Raw genomic sequence first — 12,404 nt, 5'->3', positions numbered from 1 at the left:
TTTATACTAATGTTCGTGCGTTGCATTGCGATAATTTGGATCGCATTCGATCGCCTCTGAATAGTGTGTATGTCCACTATTTTCGGAGACTTGATTGGACCACTAAAATGCATGCAACGATTGCGAGATATCGTACAGCGTTTGCGAGAAGCTAAAACATTCCGATCGCAATGTGTTGTAAAGTGTTCTTTTCAAGCTGCGGTCTTATAAATGTAAATTTAGTGATTAACTAGTAGAATCTGTATGTTTGTTGTGCTTTTCAAAAAAAAAAAATCTACCAAGGGTGTTAAAAAAATGTACATGTATTTATAAATTAAACTTAACATAATATGGCACCGGATCCCATCTCTGATGTTTTTTGAGGTCCGTGCACGTGTTTACTCTGCCCCATCATGTTTCTTACGAAATGTTGAAATCTCATACAACAGTAACAAAGTTTTTTTTTTTTTTCGTATACTTAAAAGGGGAGGAAGTAACCACCGACTTATTTACCAGGTGTGTCAATCACCTGAAATTAAGCCTGAAATTGGATACTTGAAATTGATTTATATATAATTTAGTTTTCTTTCTTTGTGTACATCTTTTTATCGTACCGATCATCGAATTAACATTAAGACTTTCGAAGCCTACCGCATACAGGCGACGTGATCAGGAAGTAGCCAGAGCTGGCATCTTTTTTTTTTTTTTTTTTTTTTACTGGAAAACATTAGAATATACGAAAAATATATAATCAATCTGTCAGGATAGTTAATTAATTAAAAAAAGCTTATTTATTTCAACTGAATTTTATAGAGGGGAATTTCTTTTCACGATAGAATCGATCATTATATGTTGTCAAACACACGTACATTAATTTCACTTTAAACAGGAAATACCGACCTGCGTTTGAAACATCAATTAACTAAATACAATTATAAATCTATTTTTTTTCTAATTATGACAACATTGAAATATTGTTCAAATGAAATTTTATAAGGCAAACTTTTCTTCAAAATATGGTTCACGTGGCGAAGGTTATGGTAAAATAATCAGAGAATTTAGCAGTATTATAACAGCTGCCATTGCAAACAATTAGAAATAATTAAATTTTCCTTACTTTCATCACTTTGAACTAATCTATTTCTACAAAAAGATTTTTCTGTTCATTTTCCAATGAATATAATGTCTATTAAACGAGGTTGGATCCTGATATTTAAAGTCTTTAACTATTTTTTGACAAGTATATTTTTAGTTTCTACACACATAGCTGAATTAAAAATCAAAACAAAAAATGGGGTTCAATATCCGTCTGTGGTGCCTCGTGCCTTCACGGCCGCTTCACTTAAGCTCCACCCCACACCAAATTTTTCTGAGGAAAACCCACCGGTCTAAAGCCTTGATCTTTAACTTAACCCCTGAAACAAGTCAATGTTCCTCAAACCAAGGAAATTTGAAACCATGAAAAATAAGTGACTTCTGAGTATTTGAAGGTTCTAAAGGTCTGATAAAACTTGTAAAAAAATAATTATTTCCATATTTTATGCATTTGACTGGCATTTTATTCAACCCGCGGTTTAACAAATGACATTTTTACAGAGTAGATTCTTCAAAAGTTCAAACATTTTAAAAATTATAAAGGTTTTAGAAAATACCAATCAAATAAGCTTAGATTTTTAACATCATTATGCCCTTGCAATATTACAATTTATGCGTATCCTGAAAAAACTGTAGGTATATCTATTAAATTCGCATGAGTGTCACATAAGAGGAAACGTCCAATTAAAAATTCGAATAGGGCAAATCGTGTTTTAAACTATATTAGAACTTTCCGATCGATGCTAGAGTGATAAAGAAACCTTTATCCTTTGACAGAATGCATTTCTTACCAAAAATAAATCGCTAAAATTTCAACTGCGCACTTTTGTGTGTACACAATAAAAAAATCGAAATCCCGGGATGTGAACAAAAAGAAAAAAAAAGTAACAATATATAATTATTTCAGATTATGCTAAAAAAGTAGATCTTCATTTTTTGAATTCAAAGTTTTCATGGCAATGCAGTCTTTCTCATGTCAAAGTCATAGGCTAACCAATCAGGTTCTTTTGTTGAAAAAAGCTCGAAAACCTTTCAGTGGTTATTAATATTTTTTAAAGTGTCCTCTGGGTTTCTTTGTTCAAACTGCACTAAAAATGTCAGCATTCATACTATGGGAGGAATTGTGAATCGCATTGCACCTGCACACAATATGTCTGTCATTCTGCAAATGAATGTCCAGAACGCAATGGTGATTGACAGATAAATGATTTTTTATCTTTATAAGTTTTTTTCTACACAACTTTTTTAAGATAAAAAAAATCTTCAATTCCAAATTTTCCTATTACAAGAATTTTGTGTTGTCTACTAAATGTCAAATAAAGCTCACGACAAAAGGCATTTATATGTTAATAAGTATTTCTGTAACATCAACTTAACGAATTGTAACCTTAACAAAATCTTTCTATTCAGGATCTCATCTTGCCTTTACATCATGGACTACCTCTACAGAAACATTTAAAGTAAAAGAAAAAAGCTCCATGGTTTCCGATCGAACGCTACATTTTAGAAAATCAACAACAAGGAATATAACAGTAATACACACATCTGAATATGAACATATAACAAGAACGAGTGTATACATTGAAAGAAGCACTTCCGCGCTAAATCTTGAAAACGAATCGGAAACATTTCTATTAAAGTACCACATTTATATTATATTTGGACTAGCAGGACTTCTTGTTCTTTTTGTTGGAATCTATGTTTTTTCGAATATCTGCAAAAAAATATCCAACACAAAGAGATATGGAAGACACGATATCCAGATTTCTTCAAAAGAAGTCGATCTCATCGAGCATGATAATCAACGTACTTCAGAAAACATTCCAAGACCAGAAAATCCACAGACATATTTATCTCCAGTGACTGTTGAGAGTAATTATGAGGATATACATTTCTATCATTCTCCAATTGAAACAGTCATGCTGGAGGACTTCGAGTTACCATATACTATATCTGATGATAAAAGGGGTACTTATTCGGACCCTAGCACCTATTTAACACCAAAAAATAACACGTATTTGACACCTGTTGTAGATCCAAAACATGCATATGTTGAAGTTACTGAATAGTTATAAAAGATATATGGACATGCCACATATACATGTAGCTGTATTCTGTGTCCCAAGGGCATGTCTCTGTGGGTGGAATATCCAGTGCATATAAAAAGATAATATTCTGCAGTGACAGTAACATTTTAATTTTTTTAAATACATACATACATACATACATACATACATACATACATACATATATATATATATATATATATATATATATATATATATATATATATATATATATATATATATATATATATATATATATATATATATATATATATATATATATATATATATATATATATATGTATGTATGTATGTATGTATGTATGTATGTATGTATATTAAACTTTGTATCCTATTTTATGTTTTTTATAAGCACTCAATGAAACTTGATTCCAGAAAAAGCTTAAGCTATGCAAATTACAGCAAATATTATTTATCGATGGTCATGCATTATTTAAAGCCTTGCATATGTATATTTTTATATTGGTACATTTTGTTTTTTCTGTTATATCTGAATGGTCTTAGAACAATGTGAGATCTGTTATATACAGATTTTAGTTTTCTTTACTGTTGAAATGCTTTTTTAAAGAAAAGAGATAATTATAAAATCCTAAAGATAATGATAAATAATTTGAATATCTCTCTCTCTCTCTCTCTCTCTCTCTCTCTCTCTCTCTCTCTCTCTGTGTGTGTGTGTGTGTGTGTGTGTGTGTGTGTGTGTGTGTGAGGGTGTGTTTCTTTGTTTTAAGAATTTCTCATTTACTTTGGAATAATTTTAATTCGTGGGTTTCAATGCTCGTGGGTAAGCAAAATTGCGCTGCTTCATGGGGACTAAATTTCATGGGTAAGACGTATATTCAGTCGATTCAATGAATAAATATATTGACAATATACACATGTACGTAGCCCATGAAATCCACGAACATTGGTCCCCACGATGATTCCACAGTAAATAAGTTTTAATTATTCGTATAAAGACATTCTGTATTTTTTGCATATTGACCAAAAATTTAGATTTGTAAGAATTTTATGCAAAGGACTCAAAATGACCAATTTTGTCCCTCTATCACCAAGAACAGAATATTTGTTACATGTATGACCTCATTTAACAAAAATATATCATTAGATACAGAAAACCCAAATCAAAATGATAATTGAATGCCCCTTAATGATTTTTTTTGTGTTTAATATGGTTGCAAGGACTATTTCTTCAAAGGTTCTGATCCATTGAAATAAAAATATTCCCAAATTATCATTATTATATTCACTTAAAAAGAGATGATAAAATATTTTTGTAGTCTATAATCACACTTGTGAATCTTTACAAAACAGTAAATATAAAGCCATTAAATGTTCTTTGTATGAATATAACCTGAAATTTCTTACTATAATAAGAAAAAAAAAAAGAAGGGCATTTAAAGATTTGGATAATTTTATCCCACTTTAATTTAATTAAAGTTATAATACGGTATTTGATTGGATACAAAATTACTTTATATCGTATAAATTACGTTGTCTATGTCACAATGACTTGCGTCAAAACAATGTATCGATCCGCGTGACGTTACATTGAAATGTTGTACAATTTGAAGTCATTTTTACGGGCAATCATCTCTTTTCTTACACTAAATGAATGAAAATTAAATTATAAGGAAAGAAATTAATAGCTACCCAATTTATACAGTATTTGCAGTTGATAAAGTGTAAACTGTCCCAACACACTTTACACAGTATAAATTGGGTAGCTATTAAATTTATTCCTTAAGTATAGGAGATAGTTACGTCTATAAAAGATTAGCCGAGAAAAATTGATTGAAATATAATTTAAGGTAACTAAAAGGCGACGGTAAGGGTTTGGGAAGGTAACTGATTTGTCTTCTAAGGAATGATGACTGAAATTTGCTGAAAGGTTACGTTGGCATTCAATGTCTGAATAATTACCTAGACGTAATAGAATGCTAGTTTTCAGTTTTTAACTGAGAATTCTAACTTTTTCCTGTAGTAATCTCATAATTTTTAATTGCCATTCGTGTAGACTATACTTGTATTTAGGATGTGATTACAATGAGAAAATCTGTTTTGTTCGGCTTAATTTCTATGTAATGTTTCCTTTGTATCTTCAAAAAGGAAACTGAAAATCTCTATAATGAAGCATTTTATAATGAAGCATTTTATAAAGTTACAGAAGATTCATTTTATTACATTTATAACTCATTAATTTTTTAAAAAGGAATTTCATCTTTACAGCAACAAGGAAACGTAAAACCACTGAGATCACGGAAATTAGAGAGCTAAATATATATCTTTTTCAAAAACAGATCTGTTCCGTTCTCTTCCTTCCTAGTATCAATTCGTGTTAAAACAAGAAAAAATATGCATTCATGATGATTCTAAAAACTCACAGACAGATAACATTATACATGTGATGTTTTACACATATGGTTAGTATTAAACCTGACCTCAGAAATATTTTTACGAATTCGTATTTTATTAAGGAGGACATTCAGTCAGGGTTCTAGTTGACAGAACGGGTTGCTACATGTATTAAGTACAATATCGTAAATCAAAGATCTAAGTGAGCAAAATTACAATGTTATATAATAAATAAATTTCAATGTTGAGTTTCAATTTCATACTTTTTAATTTGCTTTGATTGCCATTATTAAGCAATCCAGGTGAATTACACATAAACTAATGATTATAGAATATATACATGTATTCATCAGTTTAATTTGACCAATGAAATAGATAAAAAAAATGTACAATCTGGTTTTCCTGGATGCCATGCATTGTTTCACATTCATTGTTAGAATAGCTCTTCTGCATTTACTTGCAATAATATGTTATGTTTGAATTTAATTTAATTTAAACATGTTACATGTTACAATCAAGGAACTGAGAGTATTCAGACGCAATACTGTTTCAATACCTTATTTTAGGCAATTAATAATAAGATGATTAACGCAAGACTTATTTACATAATAAATCACATTCTCGGAGGCATTTTAGTTCACCTACAAAAGTAAAATCAAGCGACTTTAAAACAGAATACTTTTTTTTAATCCGTCATCTTTTCCCACTGGGACTAGGTGCTTCGGGGAGAATCCCTTGTAAACTCTTTGAGAGGTCTCAGGAACTGGACTGGGCAAATTACGCGGGTATGTTAAGGCTGCACTCAGATATCTTACTTGCTCATACAGTATGACGTCATAGTAAGCTGTATGCCGAGAATTTTAGAGATAATAATTTCTTTATATCTATATTCAAAGTTTAATTTCAGGTCCAAGAAGTGAATGATATCATTCAAAAACATAATATAAACTAAATTTTGTCGTTTTGGGGTAGTATAAGTAGCTTAGTATTTATCACGGGGGTTAAATACCTAACCCATGACGTCATAACTATTGAATCAAATATTTGCCGAGTGAAAATTAAACGTAACGAGAATTCATGTAAACAAATATATGAAATGGGAGTTTTTATAGCATATACCGTGAATGTCACGTGTGGCTCATAAGGAATTAAAGATTAAGAATCAGGTACTCTGATTTATACTTATTATTTTTTCTTATAATGAACACAAGCAGTGTTTCGAAATCCCGATCAGCCTTTACTCTGTCAATCTATAACAACAAAGATGCAAAAGTTCAACACTACGCCGCATACTTTGAAGCAAAAGCTTGTATTCTATAGTACTTGGAAAGTACTGCTTGAATCGTGTGGTTAACATGAATTGATGACATTTCCTTGATCGTATGCACAAAATGTGAAAATTTTGGTAAGTTTTCATGCGAAACTCTGAAATATATTTTTCTGTTTCTGGAGAGAAAGATTCTAGCAGCACTTTTTATGGCCCAGTGATGTTCTTACATAATTATTTCCACAAAAAGAAATAAATTTTCCCTCGGGTAGTGTTGAACTTTTCACTTTTTCGTTAAGGCAATTTTTCTATTTATAGACGTCACATGATGACGTAGTTTTTTGTTTGTTTGTATGTTGTTTAACGTCCCTCTCGAGAATTTTTCACTCATATGGAGACGCCACCACTTGCCAGTGGAGAGCTGCAAATTTTGTCCTATTCTCGGCACTTACGGTCATTGAGCAGTGAGGGATCTTTTTCGTGCCAGCACCTACTGCGACACGGGACCTCGGTTTATACGGTCTCATCCGAAGGACCGATCTCCACGTCCCACAGTGGGATTCGAACCCGCGACGTAAGGATCAACTCCTTACTTCGCGACTCTAGAGCAGACGCTCTAACCACTGCGCCACGCTGGCGACGTGATGACGTAGTAGTGGAGTGCTTCTTTTAGCCTAAGACTCAATGACGTTTATACAATGGATAATAATAGTAAATGTTTTATCTATGGCTTTTCCGATTTATCAATGCTACATTTTACGAAAAAAGTCTAAATTCGCCAATAATTGATCTTGGTACTGCCTTCATATACCTGCGAAGCTAACCTGAAATTGACTTTATCTTAACATGGTAAACTGATATAGGGATTGAAGCTATTATCCTGCTTATTTTCAAAGTGTGCTTCAAACAATTACTAGGGCAATGTAACGGGTCCATAGGGCTATTATATCTCGCTATCAGTAATGCAGGGCGCAAGGTGTGCGCAGATAGTTATATCTGTCTGAAATCTCATATGGAATCAATTGTGATCGGCCGAAGCCGATTACAAAAATAACATGATGGTAATAAATGCACACTTATATTGCTAAAAGTGACTTAGAGATCCGATGAACCGGATGTTGCACATATATGCCTATCTTTATTATGAATGTGAAATTTATGTATACACTTATCACTATAATTAAGTATTAACTTACTTTCTTATTAGTCCCCTAACGGTGAAACCTGGGGGGACTATAGGTTTTCCTCTAAGTCTGTCCATCCGTCTGTCTGTCTGTCCCTCTGTCTAGCTGTCGCTCTGTCTGTCTGTCAGTCTGTCCCACTTGGTTTTCCCCACTTTTTTTTCTAACCGCATGCAGATATTGAGCTGATTTTAGGTATGTGAGTGTATCTTGATGAGTTACAGGTAAAGTTTGCATTTCGTTCCGCTTCAATGATTTTTGACGGAATTACGACCTTTTCAATTTTTCAGGATTTTCCGCATTTTTTTGCTTCTAAGCGCTTGCAGATATTGAGCTGATTTTTTGGCATGTGACTTTACCTTGATGAGTTACAGATCAAGTTCGCATTTCGTTCCGCTTCATTGATTTATGGCATTTTCAATTTCTAACGGGAACCAGATTACACTTGCCGGTAAGGTACAAGCATTGCTAAAGCAATACTCTCAGAATGCTTGTTTATCATATCTTAGTAGGAAATTTAAACTGATAACAGTTCAAGCTAATCTTTCAAAATGTTGTTAGAGTTGAAGAAAAAATTAAAAATGTAGGATATAGTTACGTCTAATTCCTTCATCATGCTATTAAATTTGAATGCAAGGACATGCTGAAATGTAATGCTTCATACAAGGTCTTTCACTATTCAATGAAATACTTCGAAATTTATGACATGGGTATTTATTATAAGGCACGATAAGAATATACATGTAAGAAATCCAGAAAATACGTGCGTGCAAGCACGTTTGCTGAAATATAACAGGCTAAGATTTTAAGTTTTTATTAATTATTTTTTAACGAGAGAAAACAAAACTCATAGTATATAATACTAGTCCCGACATTATGGAATCAGAAATAAATATCGGGACATGTTCAGGCTCGTGCTGAAGTTCATGTGCTTAATATTCAAGTTGATGTAACTTTTTGCGTTTTCAATAAAATTCTTTGAAATCAAAAATATAAATATTTATAATGTCAAACTATTAAATGAAATGCATGGAAATTTCCGATATAACATACATGCTTTTGTACGTAAATCAGATTGGTTTATCCTCATTTTCCTATACGTGCGTTGTTATTTCCCAAAAATACTTTGGGGATGAAGTTGTTATAATCTGTAATATGGAGACTTTCCCCAATTTAACGAAACTTTTAGGAAATGGGGCACTAAAGGGAGTAAGGAACCGTTTGGGGAACATCTGTAACGGTCGCTGTTACAATCAAAACTAGTTGTTTTTAGTGTTTCCATACTATATAAAAACCGTTATGCCTGATGAAGAAGTTTTTATTTTTTGATAAGGGTCCGCTCGAATTGTCATTACAAAAAAGAATTTGATACAATATTATAAGAAAGAAATTACTGAAATAGGCTAAATCGCTCTCATAGACATGTTTCAATTACGATATTTGAGCGAAGAAATTACCAACGGACAGACTACACCCATAGAAAGTTTAGAAACTGTGTAGTTTTCTTTTTTTTCTCCCAAGATTACATATGGATTCTGAAATCTTCATAAACTAGTCCTAAACCCATGCATATCTAACATTAAATAATGATTAACATTCCTTTACTGATTAGAATGATGTTCGAGTGTATATTATATTTTAGATATATCTTTATTAATCGATAATATCATTATTGAATGAAAAATGAAAAATAGCTTTTGCAAAACGAGAATACTTATAAGCAAGCTTAAATTAAATTCGATTGTGTGTTTTTAACGTCTTACGTACATAAATCCATACACTTTAATCATGAAAGAGTCTAACTTAAATAACTACATGTTTAACCCCCCCCCCCCCCCCACCACTTGAAAAGTGATCGAAGGGATGTCCCTTCCATCCGTCCTTTCGGTACGATTTGGGGTACCGATTTCTTATCCTCAATGTCTTTTATTCCACCGAATAAAATTTAATGAGATTTTCACTAAATCTTTGTAACAAAGTGCCCTTGTACCTATCCTATTTTATTTTTGATCGGACATATATTTCGGGTTTTCCATAGCAAAGCATAGACACTGCCATTCTTTCAATAATACCGGGGTTCCCATCTCTTATCCGTAACTCCCTCTATACATTGGCAATGTGCACCTTCTATTTTACTTTTTGATTGGACGCATATTACGGGTTTCCCATAGCAAAAACATGGGCACTGCCATTCTTTCTATGATATCAGGGGTACACATTTTTTAACCGCATTTCCTCCTATACCACTGAATAAAATTTACTTTCACAAAACCTTTATTACGTAGTGCTATTGTGCATGTGCCTCCAACTTTTTGTTTTGATCGAACAGATATTCGGGTTTACCATAGGAAGATGGACTTTGCAATTATAATAATTTGGGTGCTCGAGCAGAAGGTATCATTTTGTGAGCTCAATGATCACAATACCTCTAGTTTTTAACTTTAACAACTGTATGTTATGTCAAAAAAAAAAAGATTGCCATTGACACATAAATCCAATATAAAGTAAATAAGACAGCTAAATATAAAACAAAAACATTAGTGATAAATAACTATCAGTGTGTTTGAATACGTATATATGGGCGTCCAATTGCAACCAAGTAGATGGAGGGATGTGTTCTATAACACGCCTCATGTTACTAAACCTTAGGTAAACAAAGGGCAATTTTAGTGGCTATATAATGAATAAATTAATATTAACATAAAATACAGCTCTTGGTTTATATATTAATAAGTACTTGGACCCAGAAGATGTGAAATAACGTTCGTGCGATGTTTTTTTTTTTTTAATTTTAAGCAAATGATGCTTTTGAAGCTTTTCAGTAAAATGCTGAGCATACAAACTTTTTACAAAAATATTTTTGTGGCAAAACTGCTCGAATAGCCCCTAAAAAGGTGTTTGAAATCTACATAATGCATTGATTCCTTACAATGTTAGAAATGTACATGTAATTTCGTAATTTAATTCGTTGTTATTGAACCCGTCACAGAAATAAACTAATATACTAACCTTACACAATTAGCATAGTTATATGATTATACGTAAATTAAAAAAAAAAAAAGAAAACAGTCACTCATAATTTCAAGTGAGAACTTAAACTCCTCAAGGAAGCACGAGTTACTGTTCCTTCATAGTTTACATTTCTGTACGATTCACTTAAATGGTAATATCTGTACCATTATATACAACACTGGATTCCTACAAATTAAAATTACGATCTTAAATACTATCAAAACCTTGCATGCTTGATTTAAGTGTTTTACTGTCTTCCTTATTCTTTGTTTTAATACTAATATACAAGACGATGTCTTGCAACAGAAGCATTTCCAAGTCACATTTTTCGACCCAAAAATTAACACTAGTGTGATTAATTTCATCTAGTATCTATAGTCATCATAAAAGAGAAGCTAAAGCTGTCAACTCTGCTAGTCTATATAATTTAAGCGTCGAAAGTTTGATGAAAATGTGTTCTTAAAGCAATATATTCTCAGTAGTGGTTTTGAAAGAATGTTCATTGTATTTTTCAATATAATTGTGAGCAAACAGGACATAAACATCTCCGTTTACACAGACCAAGTTAATCAAAAATCTAAAAGAAATATGACACAAATAAGAAAACGCATTTATATAACAAATGATTATTAATGTTTCTTATAAAGTCTATGTATTCTTGGAAAATTAAAATTTTCCACCTATCATGGGTGTTTATTTTGAATGTGAAAGTTGAAAATGTGCATTGCAGGATATAACTTTTAATTATAGTTTACATTTGTTTTAGTTCATGAGTATAAATTACAACTCATTATGATTTACGATCGAAATCTATAACTAACACATGCAAAACATAGTTTATCTGATAAATATATATAGTTTCACTATAAAACTATGATTAACAACACTAAACTATGGTTTACGAAATACATTTAAATAATAGTCTACAAATGATGCTCTATATTTATCAGTATAATCTGTTGTTAATGTTTATAAAGATAGATAAACTTAGAATGGAATAATTGCTATATAGTTTACAGCTTTTAAATAAGTTTTTTTTTCTATTTACAGGTGAAATTTTATAGCGAACAAATCGTTTGCTATAGTTTAAAATCGATGAACCTAGTTTATCAACCGTCTTTTTAACTAATGTTTATCTAATAGAAATTTATGACACAATTATGTGTTATTTATTGATAAAATATCACTAAATACATTTTTTTTAAATGAGTCAAAATTCACCATGGATCGGACGATATTCACCATGTATCGCAAAAACGGTATTTGAACCGGGAAAATGTCATACCTTTATCTCAGTGCGATGATCTGATATGAATAAAATGATATGGAAATATTTTAATCTTTAATTTAAAATAAAACTTCTAATTCAATTTCATTGACTATATCCATCCACAAATGTGGAGAGAGTTTACAGTGTAGTTGCATCACATC

Source organism: Saccostrea echinata, unplaced genomic scaffold (genome assembly GCF_033153115.1).
Source record: "Saccostrea echinata isolate AGI-Se365-2 ecotype Australia unplaced genomic scaffold, CSIRO_AGI_Sech_v1 ptg000038l, whole genome shotgun sequence".
Taxonomy (NCBI): Eukaryota; Metazoa; Mollusca; class Bivalvia; order Ostreida; family Ostreidae; genus Saccostrea; species Saccostrea echinata.
Note: the sequence above shows the minus strand (reverse complement) of the source record.